The sequence below is a fragment of the Pimephales promelas genome, chromosome 23 (genome assembly GCF_988280905.1).
Source record: "Pimephales promelas chromosome 23, fPimPro1.hap1.1, whole genome shotgun sequence".
In the NCBI taxonomy this organism is placed as follows: Eukaryota; Metazoa; Chordata; class Actinopteri; order Cypriniformes; family Leuciscidae; genus Pimephales; species Pimephales promelas.
Window position 1 is genome coordinate 18,668,986 of NC_142791.1, and position 13,643 is coordinate 18,682,628.

Consider the following 13,643-nt stretch of genomic DNA (forward strand, 5'->3'; position numbering starts at 1 on the left):
TGATGTAAGTTTGGAATTATGTGGTTCTTATATTTTCCATACTAAAAAGCATTTATGTCTAGCATTCTGACGTCTATTGACTGCGTACTCCAGTTCCCACATATTTTTTTATTAGATTAAGTCATTATTTGGTGCTAACTTCAGACATGTTTATTTTTAGATATGCACTTTAGACTTTAACATTTTAAAATTGTTTAGTACTTTTTAGGATTATCAGCTCTGTTTCAGACCATATGTGTCTTGTAAAAGCAATATAAATACATTATTAAATATAAAATAACCCTATTTTTAATAAAACAAATATATAAGAGTGTATTTTATTTTATTTATTTTTTTATTTTTTTTATTCAACAATTGTACAGTATACAGGAACGTCCTCTCCATTACAAAAATAATACATTGTGCAGTTTCCAACTGTCAGAAATATAAGTCTTTTTAGTCTCAGCTATGTCCATTAGGCCCAAGAGTATAAAGGCTTTATGAAGAGTTTATGCTTTGCTTGCACATTCCTCTGTATGTATGTGTGTAAGTTCAAACATCTGGAGAGTTTCTCCCTCTCCCCTTTCTGTTCTTCTTTCTTTTGTTACATATAGAAAGTCTTCTAGGATCCCTAGGTTCTGAGGGTATTTTCAACGGATATTGACCATATTCGGAGTTATTATATAAATGTTATACAACGTATATATGATATGGCATGAGGTCATATATAATTCTATTGGATAAGACCAGATAACTCCCCTTGATATTTTCATATATATTTGCATGTCACATATGGGGAGGCTGAGCTATCTTTTCTGGCTCCCCCAGCGCTGGTGATTTTGATTCTGTATGGTCTGTTCACAACTCAATAAAAGGACGTGGAGGAAAAGGCACTTGTTGGAAGTCGTTCATTTCTAACAATATGGGGGCTCGGTCCTGGGATTTCTCCAAGCGGTAAGAATTTAATTTTTTCTCTTTTAAAAGAAGGGAGAGAGTTGGTTCTTACTGTTTGCTGAGAAAAAGTTATTGTTGTAATTTTAGTGCCGTGAAGTTTTACCATATTTGGTAAAATCCTCGTAATCGATTGGGAGAATGGTTATCCTCGCGTTTGAATTAATGCGGGAAGAGCAAAAAAAGGAGGTCTGATCCCCCTCACTATTTTTTGTTAAATTGGATTTCTCCTCATATCGTTGCGGGATGACGTCGTTCCTCGCGTTTTTTTTTTTGATAAAAAGCGCGGGAAGAGCACAAAAGAGAATTGCTACCTCTTTTGATGTTTTGGGTTTGACCTCGTGTTTTGATAAATACGGGATGAACAGAGGAAATTGATCACTTTCCCCTGTTTTTTAGGAAGTATCTTCGCGAGATATTTCGAATAACTCCGTTCATTTTTTGAGGTTGTGAATAGACTATACATAGGCCTAATTCCCCCCCCCCCTTCTATTTTTTCCCTCCATCTCTTTGTTTCCTATCTGTACTAACAATTTGCCTTTGTTTTTTTTTTCATTTGACTATTTTGAAAAAATTGTTAACTCTGAATTAGAGGAGAAATTTTTGTGTGGCTTAAAATGGGAAATAAAATAAGTCCGCCGCTAATTGATGAAACGCCGAAAGATTTTATGATTCGGAATGATCAAGCATTTTTCACAGAACCATATCTATCAAATTTAGCTGGCTGGTCAGCTGGTAAAACACAGCTAGATCCGTTTCCTCGTGAAGGTTCGTTCAAAGATGCATACATGCAAAGTGCTAAAGACATGATTTTTGGAAATTGGGGTGATCCAAATTGGGATTTTGATTATATGAAACGATCCTATAAAACGTGGGAAACGATGAAAAATACTGGAATCGCGGACCGGAGATAGATAAAACTGCAGAAAGAAATAAAGATCAAAAATCGTCTCCCTCCCAGGGTGCACTCAGTGCGCAGCCTGATAGAGAGACGCAGACCGCTCAAAATCCAGTCACACAGAGTGAGAGAAAAAAAAAGTTTCTCTCACACTGCCGATGTAAGCGTCCCCCACCCTCCTAAATATGAGTCCATTCAGACTCCAGCAGTTTGTGAGACGCCTGTGAGAAATAAACTGTATCCTGATTTAAAGGCTGCGACTACGTTTCCTTTCGTGGAAACTTCAGACGGCTTTAAAGTGCATCCGTTGCCTCTTGCCGACGTTGTAGCTATTTGCAAAAAACTTCCAGATCCAACTAAAACTCCGCATCAGTATGTTTCAGTTTTGAAGCGACTGACAACTTACAGTCAATTGACAGGGCGGGATTATCGTTTCATATTAACTAAAACACTCCCGGCTGAAATTACTGAGGAAGAATTAATAGAAGAAATTGATCTGTTACGTCCAATACATGACGCGCCACCGGCCCGTAGTATTCTGATCAGAGATTCAGAACCTGTTGATTTGTCGCGATCTTTTCGTGGAGTTCGCGTGATGGATGATTACGATGATTACGATGTTGATTGGGTGTGGGCCAATGCAGGTAAACTTCAACTTTTTTTAAACAATTAACAACATTCTTAATGAAGTTGTCATCTGCCAAACAAGACATCTCCCATGCAGCTAATACAAAACAAAAAGCGGGTGAGAGTCCAGTAGCTTTCTTTAACAGATTTAAACGTGCTTGGATTGAAGAATCTGCCATCCCTGTTGATGATGATAATTGTCAGTTGTTTGTGAACACGTTTCTGAACAATATGCATGACGAGACTGCTCAATTAATTCGAATCACCACGAATAACTTTTTAACTATGTCAATTGATGACCTTGGCAAACGTTTGCGTGAGCTTTCCTCTGCAGGAGCCTTTGTCTCCTCCCGAGGTAAGACTCCGATAATGTTGCAGGTTGATGCCTCAGCTCCGAACCGTCCGGTCGATTATAGACCAAAACCTCTAACATGTTTCTGCTGTGGCAGCACAGGGCATGTGGCCAAGTTTTGCAGGCAGAAGTTGGAAATGAAGCAGGCCAATAGGAACCAGATGCGTCGACGCTCTGATGGCTATAGGCCAAGGCCCCAACCTTCGTTCTCTCCAAGTCAGAAGCAACAGCCTGTGTATCAGACTGAATGGAAACGTGCATGAAGGGGCCCGCAGAATCAAGAGTCTGAGTTTTCACTACTTTCGATTCAATATCCAAATAAATCACATGTTTTGCCATTTCTTGAATTGAAAGTTGACCATAAACCATATGTCTTTCTGATTGACAGTGGTGCCTCTGTCTCCTCCCTAAGTTCAAATGTGTACTCAGGCTCCGTCACAGGAAAGAAAATTAATTCTGTGGGCATAAATAATGTTCCTGTGAAATGCGATTTGACACCATCTTTACCGATTACCAGTAATGATGTGCCGTCATTGTTTAAAATGCATGCTTTTGCAATCATACCGAATTCACCATTCTGTCTATTAGGTAGAGACTTGATGCATAAGCTAGGTATGAAATTGGAATTTGAATCTAACTCTCTGACACTTCTGTTTCCCGCAGTTTTCTCCATTACGACCGATACAGGAAGTGCTCTTGTTGAGGATTCATCTGCAACTGTGCTGACACCAGAAATTTCGGGTGTCAACCCTCAATTGTGGGCGAAACACAAAGATGACGTAGGGTTAATAAATGTTCAGCCCTATAGGGCGAATTTGATAACCACTAGGCCTGTGTTTCAAAAACAATACCCACTTTCAAAGGAAAAAGAGGAGGGAATTTCACCCCTCATTGAACAATTCCTGAGTCAAGGCATTCTGATCCGAACTCATTCACCTTATAACACACCAATCAATCCAATTAAGAAAGCAAATGGTTCTTGGCGTTTAACACAAGATTTGAGAAAAATTAATGATTTGATAAAACCACTTGCTCCGATTGTGCCAGATGTGCAGAATATAATAAATTCAATTCCTTCAGCACATACATTTTATTCTGTTATTGATTTAAGCTCAGCCTTTTTCAGCATTCCTGTTGATCGTGACACTCAGCCATTGTTTGCATTTTGTTTTCAGAATTGTCAATACACGTGGACGAGACTCCCTCAAGGGTTCAGAGATTCTCCGGCTGTCTTCTCCTCAGTAGTGCACGATACACTGAAAGATGTCAAACTCCCACCAGACACCTGCTTGCTCCAATATGCTGATGACATTCTGGTCACTGGTGCCTCTGAGGACATGTGTGCTGCTGCCTCAAAGATTGTGTGCAACATTCTAGCTGAAGCTGGATTCAAGGCATCTAAAGAGAAACTTCAATGGGTGCAGAGGAAGGTTACTTACCTCGGACATGAACTGTCACAAGGAAAAGTTCGTCTGTCTGCGGACAGGATCAAAGCCATTGCTACATTCAAGCATCCATCCACACGGAAGCAAATGCAAAGCTTTCTGGGACTGGTCAATTACTGTCGACTGTGGGTGCCTAACTGTTCCAAGTATGACAAAATCCTGCGTGAAGCTACGCTGGGTGACATGGAGGACATTACATGGACAAGTGAGATGAATCAAGCATTCAGACATTTGAAATCCTCACTCTTAAGGCCGCCTGCCCTCGGCCTACCTTGTTACACCCAAGACTTTCATTTGTACGTGTACGAAAACGGAGGCACAGCCGCTGCAATCCTGGCCCAAGAGCATGGGGGCACTTTCCGTCCAGTAGCTTATTTATCTAAGACCCTGGATTCAGTAGCCAGGGGACTCCCAGCCTGTTTGCTTGCAGTGGCCGCCACAGCTGTCATGATACAAGATGCTGAAACAGTTGTTTTATCGCATCCACTCATTGTGCATGTCTCTCATCAGGTAGGAGCCATCATGCATAACATTTCTACTCAACACATGACTGCCCAACGCCGTTCAGGCTATGAGGCTATTTTGTTAGCAACTGCTAATTTAACATTGAAAGTAACTTCTGTTCTTCATGGCCCTACTGTACATTTGCACAGATTGCTGACGCAAGGTGAATTCGAGAGTGACGACCATGACTGCCTGACCAGGATCCAAACTTCTACTGCCTGCAGGCCAGACGTTTCTACGTCTGTCCTGGAGGAGGGAAAGCATTGGTATATTGATGGATCCTGCTTTAAGCCAAATGACAGTACATATTTGTGTGGTTACGCTATTGTTGAATTACCTGATAAAGTAATTGAAGCGCATTCACTGCCATATAAATCAGCACAAGTTGCAGAACTGATTGCATTAACAAGAGCTTGTCAATTGGCTAAAGGTCAGTGCATCAATATATACACTGACTCCAAATATGCGTACGGTGTAGTCCATGATTTTGCTAAATTATGGGAGGAAAGAAACTTCAAAACCTCAGACGGAAAACCAATTTCGCATCATAATGTTGTGGCTGAACTGATTAGTGCAGCACAGCAACCATTGAAGCTTGCAGTTATTAAAGTAGCTGGTCATAAAACAGGTGAATCTGATGAAGCCAAAGGAAACAGATTTGCAGATGAAGTAGCAAAATGGGCAGCAAAAGAAGCAATATGTAGTCCACATGTAAGTGAACAAAGCAATGAAGTGCCGATGATGAATTCGTCGTTGATTAATGATTTGGATGTTAAAATACTGCAAGCAAATCCTACTCAAGAGGATTTGACTCATTGGGCAGCCAATGAAGTGAAACCAGATCAAGCTGGTATTTTAAGAGATAAGCAAGGTAGAATCGCACTACCAGCATCCACAGTTGTAATGCTTTGCAGACATTATCATGGTGTATCACATGTGTCGAAAGAGAAAGTGATACAAAATTTGAATCGATCATACTGCATAGCCAATGTTCGAAGAAATACTTTGTTGATATTGGATGCTTGTCTAGTGTGTGCTCAAACCAACAGGCACAAGGCGATCCGCCATGATGCTTTACCGCATCCAGAACTTCCGTTCCAATATTTACAGATTGATTTTACACACATGCCTCCATGTGGAAATCACAAGTATTTGCTCGTGATTATTGATCGATTTACTAAGTGGCCTGAAGCTTTTCCATGTGGAAAAGAAGACGCGAAGACAGTAGTAAAGATTCTTGCAAAAGAAATTATACCGCGCTTCGGTATTCCGACCGTGATAGCAAGCGACAATGGAACTCCGTTCACTTCTAAAGTTACACAATTATTAGCTAAAGAGCTGAAAATTAATTGGCATTTCCATATCCCGTACCATCCGGAATCTTGTTCGAACGCCGAACGACTTAATAAAACGATAAAAGAACGTCTAAATAAAGCGTGTCTAGATACGGGAAGAAATTGGGTTGATTTGTTGCCTGCCGTACTGACGGAAATAAGAATGTCTCCGTCAGCCACTACAAAAATGTCTCCATTTGAAATTCTCATGGGTAGACCTTTCCCGACCCCTTGGGTCAGAGGTCGCGCTGGCAATCTTTCCACAGGTGACACGGAGGTGATCATCGCAGATTATGTGGATTCCCTTGTTAGAACGTTAAATGGCATAAATGGTGATGTTTCTCTCTCTCTCCCTCTTCCCTCAGAAAAGCCAACTCATCCCTTTGTTCCAGGACAGTCGGTGTTGGTGAAGTGTCTAAAACCCACAAAGCTTGGGGAAGCGAATTATCTTGGGCCTGCCACTGTGATCGCTGTGACAAGGACCGGTGTTCTGACTGACCTCCAGCCGCAGTGGATCCATGCTAGCAGAGTGAAGGCAGCCCCGTCCCCAGGGAGCGCATAAGCCTATGCGGAGGTGGATATCCAGCACTTATCGAAAGGAGAACGAGGAAGAGAAGTAGACGAAAAAAAAAAGAAAAAAAAGAAAAACGAGATTGCTGATTGAAGTTAGCAATAAGTATCATTGAGTCCATCAAGTCATGTTTGCACAGTCGCTTTTATACCTGATTGTGCTAAAAAATCTGCTAATTTACACACAAGTGCTTATAAGCAGTGGTAATGAAACTTGGTTGGATGCTGTATTATCCGATTTATTAGGATGTTGATTTATCGTGCTATGAATACTTTCGTATCCTCTCAATATTCTCTAGCGAATAGAACTATCAAGTATTAATGATTTGAAGGAAATGTTTGATTGAAGGATTTTTTCGTGTATTATTCTGTAATAATGGACATGCTGATCATGTGATATGATAATTCTGTTATATGATAACTGTCATTATCAAAGGGGCCATTGTCAGAAATATAAGTCTTTTTAGTCTCAGCTATGTCCATTAGGCCCAAGAGTATAAAGGCTTTATGAAGAGTTTATGCTTTGCTTGCACATTCCTCTGTATGTATGTGTGTAAGTTCAAACATCTGGAGAGTTTCTCCCTCTCCCCTTTCTGTTCTTCTTTCTTTTGTTACATATAGAAAGTCTTCTAGGATCCCTAGGTTCTGAGGGTATTTTCAACGGATATTGACCATATTCGGAGTTATTATATAAATGTTATACAACGTATATATGATATGGCATGAGGTCATATATAATTCTATTGGATAAGACCAGATAACTCCCCTTGATATTTTCATATATATTTGCATGTCACATATGGGGAGGCTGAGCTATCTTTTCTGGCTCCCCCAGCGCTGGTGATTTTGATTCTGTATGGTCTGTTCACAACTCAATAAAAGGACGTGGAGGAAAAGGCACTTGTTGGAAGTCGTTCATTTCTAACACCAACATTGCGGGTGTTTTAACATAAACAAAACAAACAAAAGACTCGCATCATCACATTTTGCCAGGGGAAGTACAAATTTACAAAAAAAGATATATAGGAGCGTATTTAAACTATACATTTGATCATTATGCACATTCCTTGAAATAAAACCCATAACCTTGGCATTGAATGCACCACTTAAATAGCAAAAACATTTTAAGAATTGTCTTTATCCAAACTATATATCAAGGAAGTTAGTATATTTAATCAGTAAAATATTATTGGACAAATGGATAAAAACTTTTTTCAACAGCCGATAAAATTTAATCTGCTATGATATTTCATCAGCTATTTCTTTCCGATCTTTCATTTGACAATAATCATGAATACATATATGCATGCCTCATCGGGTAGATTTTATGTTCCAGATGAACAAGACCCTGAAACCCTGGAGTGCTCATGGCATCAGCAGAACCATTTAAATGAGATCATGCTTTTTTAAGCTGTAAAATGACATCCACAAAGGCAACTAGAGGTCAAGCTGCAGTTATTATAGCAGCCAGAAATAGAGCAGTGGTTTCTGAAGAGAATCACAGTACTCTAGTCTACAGTTCACCAGACAGCTCCGCCATTCACAGCACTGTTGCTTTACAGGGTGGAGTCACACAGTGAAACACATGAGAGAACTCACACAGTTACACACACCGAGATAACTCACACAGTTACACACACTGAGAGAACTCACACAGTTAAACACACGAGAGAACTCACACAGTTACACACACCCAGAGAACTCACAGTTACACAAACTCACACAGTTACACACACACCGAGAGAACACACAGTTAAACACACACGAGAGAACTCGCACAGTTACACAAACTCACACAGTTACACACGCCGAGAGAACTCACACAGTTACACACACGAGAGATCTCACACAGTTACACAAACTCACACAGTTACACACACGATAGAACTCACAGTTACACACACACCGACAGAACATTATAATGACAAAAAAAGGTTTGATATGAAACTGTCTTTTGTATTATGACGCCTCCTAGTGGTGATATTTAGCCATTTCTAATCCCATAAAAAAGTATCCAATCTAAAGCATCTCTCAAATAGATTAAATTTAAAATATTTATGAGACAAAATATGGACACAATGACAAATTAAACTCAGATTACACACGTATAAAGTTGTAGATTAGGCAATATCAAACATGAACAATATTTTAACAGTATTTACGAAATTATGTCAATTTTAGTTTCTACATTAACAAATACATTTTCATAATTCAAGTTGTATAAAGTAACATTCATATTATGAACAACAGTTAACATTATAAATTAACAGAATAAATAAACATTATCAACAATGAAAACAGAAACTAACTGAACATAACTGTGACACCACACCTCCACCTCAGCTATTATGTTTGTTTTTAAATCATTTTGTGGTCTATATACATTCATACAACTTAGATTTGATCAATAATCATTTTACAAGGACAGAGAGAGAGCAATTGAAAATTGAATGTAAAATATCTTTTCAGTTTGTCATTTGTCATCAGCACATTGTCTGATATGCAAGTATGTTGTATGGAACCTTCAATAACAGAAGAACGTCGACAAGCAGAATATACAAACTCCTTTTCAAGAAAAGTCAGTGTGTCAGACATATGTTTATATGTTTCAATATGTATCGCTTATGTAATGTTTGATGTTGCTTGTGCTCTTTATGTTTCATGTCATTAATCCATATATCACAAGGCTAAGAAGTTTAAAAAAAAATGTGAAATCATATCCAGTGAGGGAATGTGGCAAGCATCAATGGGTTTAGCGGAGCGTTTTGAGATAATTGTTGAATGTTGTGCATGTTTCAGTGCACTGGAAGGCTTTATGATCGAGACAGACCCTGGTAATGGCTACCTGATCAGGAACCAAATAGTTTGTTATTTTTATTCATTTTATTTTATGTTCTTACTATGGTTAACATTAACTTCTATTATAATAAACAAACGGAACCAAGTACAAAATGAGAATTATTTACATATGATAGATCTATTTTAATGCGTACACTGGCATGCATCTGAAATGAATATTCAATGAATACACATTAAAAAATAAAATTGTATAATACATGAGCCACATGAATAATCAACCATTTCTATACAATAGGCTATACAAGAAAAACAACAAATCTCAACAAAATATATGAAAACACATACTTTATGTTCATGTAATAAATTAAAGGGATAGTTCACTTTGAATGTTATTATTAATTTTTGATATGTTTTAGCTTACCTCAAGGGCATCCAAGATGCAGGTGTCTTTGTTTCCACTGTATTTTCAAATTTGATATTTTTAGGTCAAACCGTTCTTGTCTGTCAGATAATGCAAGTTAATGGGGTCTACCCATGGGTCCACCTCAAAGAGCATGCACAGAGAAGTCCAAATTAAACATGATTTAATGACTCGTAAATGTAAGTACACATTGATGGCCTAAGACCCGAAACGAGCAGTTGTAATCTCTTGTAATCACAGCCACATCCAAGTAGCCTACTCTGAGGGTGATGGCGCTTCTGTCTGCGCATGCGCCAGAAAGCCCCGGAAGTGATCTCTCACGTGTGTATGTAACTCATTGTTTACACAGAGATTTCAGAAGTGTTATCCTTCACTGTTAAGATCTAAACCTATTTAGATTTACAGGAAATTGCAATGGCAGACGATTTCGATATATCAACAGACAACGTTGATTTTTTTTCTGTGCAACCGCGCAAGAGATTACTTCCGGCGTTTACGCAGAACGAAGCGCCCGTGCCTTTAGATCTCTTGGACGTGGCTGTGGTTACAAGAGGTAAAAACGATATAAATACTGTTTGTTTTCTCACACAAACCGCTTGTTTCTTGTCTTAAGCCTTGTTTATACTCGACGCGTCCGCAAGAGCGCGAGTCTCCGCTGCCTGCGCGCGCACCTCTCCAAACGGACGAGGCATTTATACTTGACACGCTCGCCGTTGTGCTATTCTGTGAAACGACAGGGGGCGAACTCGGAGTAATTCTCCTCTAAACCACCAGGAATCAGCAGTGAAGAAGTAGTTTGCCGTTTATTTGTAGTTTATTAATTGCTAATTCATAAAAGAGTAAATGCAGTAGGTTTATAGCCTACTTTCACTGCATGTAAACTAGTTAAACAACTGAAGCCTTATTGGAGAGTGTTTAAACCTTAATTTTACCAGCAGGGCTTAATTCTGCTATTGTAGGCTTATTTTTTAGACGTAACCAATTACTTTAGACAAGTGCAAACTAGGTGCTTAATGCAAATGTGTTCCTGTTCACAAAATGAGATGTTATGGTCGCCCATCAATGCAAATGTCTCTGTGTATCCACAAGTTTCCTACGCCCCATGAGGCCTTGCGTCAAAAGTGGGCGCGACTTCTGGTTGGAAGTAAACAAAGCGCAACTTGACATGCTTGACACTCGTTCATTCAACAGTTGACAGTCATTCAAGTTATAGCGATCCAATCTAGCTAACGATGTGGGAACACAACCTCAACGAAATTCAAAAGGGTGAAATAACAGTACCTTTACCCTCCGCAGTAGTTGATTGGGAGTATTATAATAACATTATTAATAATCAATACTCATCAAGGCATGGTGACAGACAGATGTGCGAGCTGACAAACAATTAAAATAAAAAAAATACACACTTAGTCATTGTGCTTTGGAGTTTATTCAAAATTATAAATGAATGTGCTACTTGAATACATTACTGGCACATTTGGTATTCTGTCAACACAGGCTTTGATCCTGAGTTTAGCTGTAACATCAATAGCGAACAGCTGATCACATGCTGATAGAATTTATAGAATATAAAGAATTTAAAAAAAAATGTACACAGGAAGATTCGTCGTCTTTTGGGAGGTGATGGAAACTAACGTTACAGTCGTTGGCAGGATCAGAGACGGGCTCTGGCAGGATCACTCGTTTTCAGCTTATGTTCAAAACAATCACGTTTAAGCCACTGAATTAGTTTAGTCCGGTTATACATACAACCGCGAACAGCACATGTTGTCCCTGAGCTCCGTAACGACATCTCTCATAAAGATTTGCGTCTTTAAATAGTAAAATAATTCTCCGAAAAACAGCTAGCCTCTTTGCTAACTAACACACAAAATACCATTGGAATGCTACTTCCGCCACGTCACCGGAAGTTTCACCCACTTTATTTTTTACAGGAGCGCCCCTCGGAAACTTGTGGATAGAAGGATCATAAACATGCTGGTACAGATCGTACCAGTTTTGCCAGATTCGGCTTGTAGTCGTCCATCTTCGGATGCGGCGGCGTACGCAAAGTTAGGAAAAGTGCCGTGCACACCGCCAGGCGCAATGGGGTCAATTTTGCCGCGCGCCCTTCGTGTGTACTTACATGTTTGCCTTACAAAATGTATATATAATTCATATACTTGAAAAGATTGCTCCAATGGTTGTATCAGTGAAATCCACTTAAGAAATGAATTTCTACATTTGTGGGAGGTGTAACCTGTGCATTTGAGACTCACAAAACATCTGTTCACATGAAGATTGCACTTCTTCCTTATCTCATTTTTTTTATTTCATAATGGGATAATGGATTATTTCCAAAAAGTAGTAACATTTCAAATTTAAGCCTACAACAGTCAACTACAGATTTAACCCAGTTGGTTGTGTTTTTATAAGCCTTGTGGTGAAATAAAACACAACATGCAATTTAGATAAAAAAATAAATAAAAAAAATGGTATGACCACCCCTCTATACCAAATGACATACATGATGTGAAGTGTTTGCTGTTGTTCAGCTGAACTGTCAGATAGTTACAGTGTAACTACCTCACCATCTTAATTTTAGCCATTAGTTCCATAAAACGGGGGATGTACTTTTGCTATTGGTTGTTTAAAATAACTCTCAGTCTTTAATAGGGCAGTAAACAACTATATTGAAACACTGGATGGTAACTATTAACACATTAATGAAAAAAAAAAGGTAACACTTTACAATAAGGTTCATTAGTTAACATTAGTTAATGTATTTACTAACATGCACTAACCATGAGCAATGCATTTGTTACTGCATTTGTTCATCTTTGTTAATGTTAGTTCATGAAAACACAGCTGTTCATTGTTTGTTCATGTTAGTTCACGGTGCATTAACTAATGTTAACAAGATTTTAATCAAGTATTAGTAAATGTTGAAAATAACATTAACAAAGATTAACAAATGCTGTATATGTGCTATTCATTATTAGTTCATATAACTAATGTATTTGTTCGTTATTTGTACATTCTGTGACTATACAAATCACAACATGTAAATAGGAAAACGTTTGCGTTATTTTGCCACTCATTTGGATTAGTATGAAAGCTGCAACCATTCACATCCAGTCTTTGTGCTAAGCTAGGCTAGCGGTGGGTGCGTCAAACAGACTTATAGCACGCGCGGAGATGAAAAAGGTATGTATGGACTTATCTAACTCTGGGGGGTAAGGTGAATAGGCTAAAGTCCCAAAAAGTCGGAGTGTTCATTTAACTAATGTTAACTAACGAACCTTATTGTAAAGTGTTACCAAAAAAAAAAAATCAACACAAAACTCAATGCTTGGAACAAACCAACAACCAAAATCAAATTCAAACCCAAAACAATTAAGTATTGCTAAATAAATTATAGTTTGTTTGATTGAATTGAATACCCAAGGTAATGAAACTATAACCACCAAAACACTACAGCAGCAATAAACAAAAACATAAATGAATGTTGTAGGAAACGTGCAGCCTATCAAAAAGTCATAGAATGCAACAGCAGTAATTCAAAGTAATACAAAAGGTCTTATCTGAAAGTTGTAGATGTGTGAACAATCTTGGAAAATGTCCCAGTGATCAATTAACATATGTAGTCCCAAATCCTGGAAACTCAACCAAATCCCATTGGTGTAATTCCAGCCAGGTAATATAGCAGGTCTCTGCACAAACAGTCCTTTCCCTCTTTTAGAGCCACCTTACAGAGTCTCTGCCCTAACCCTAACCCTTTTCT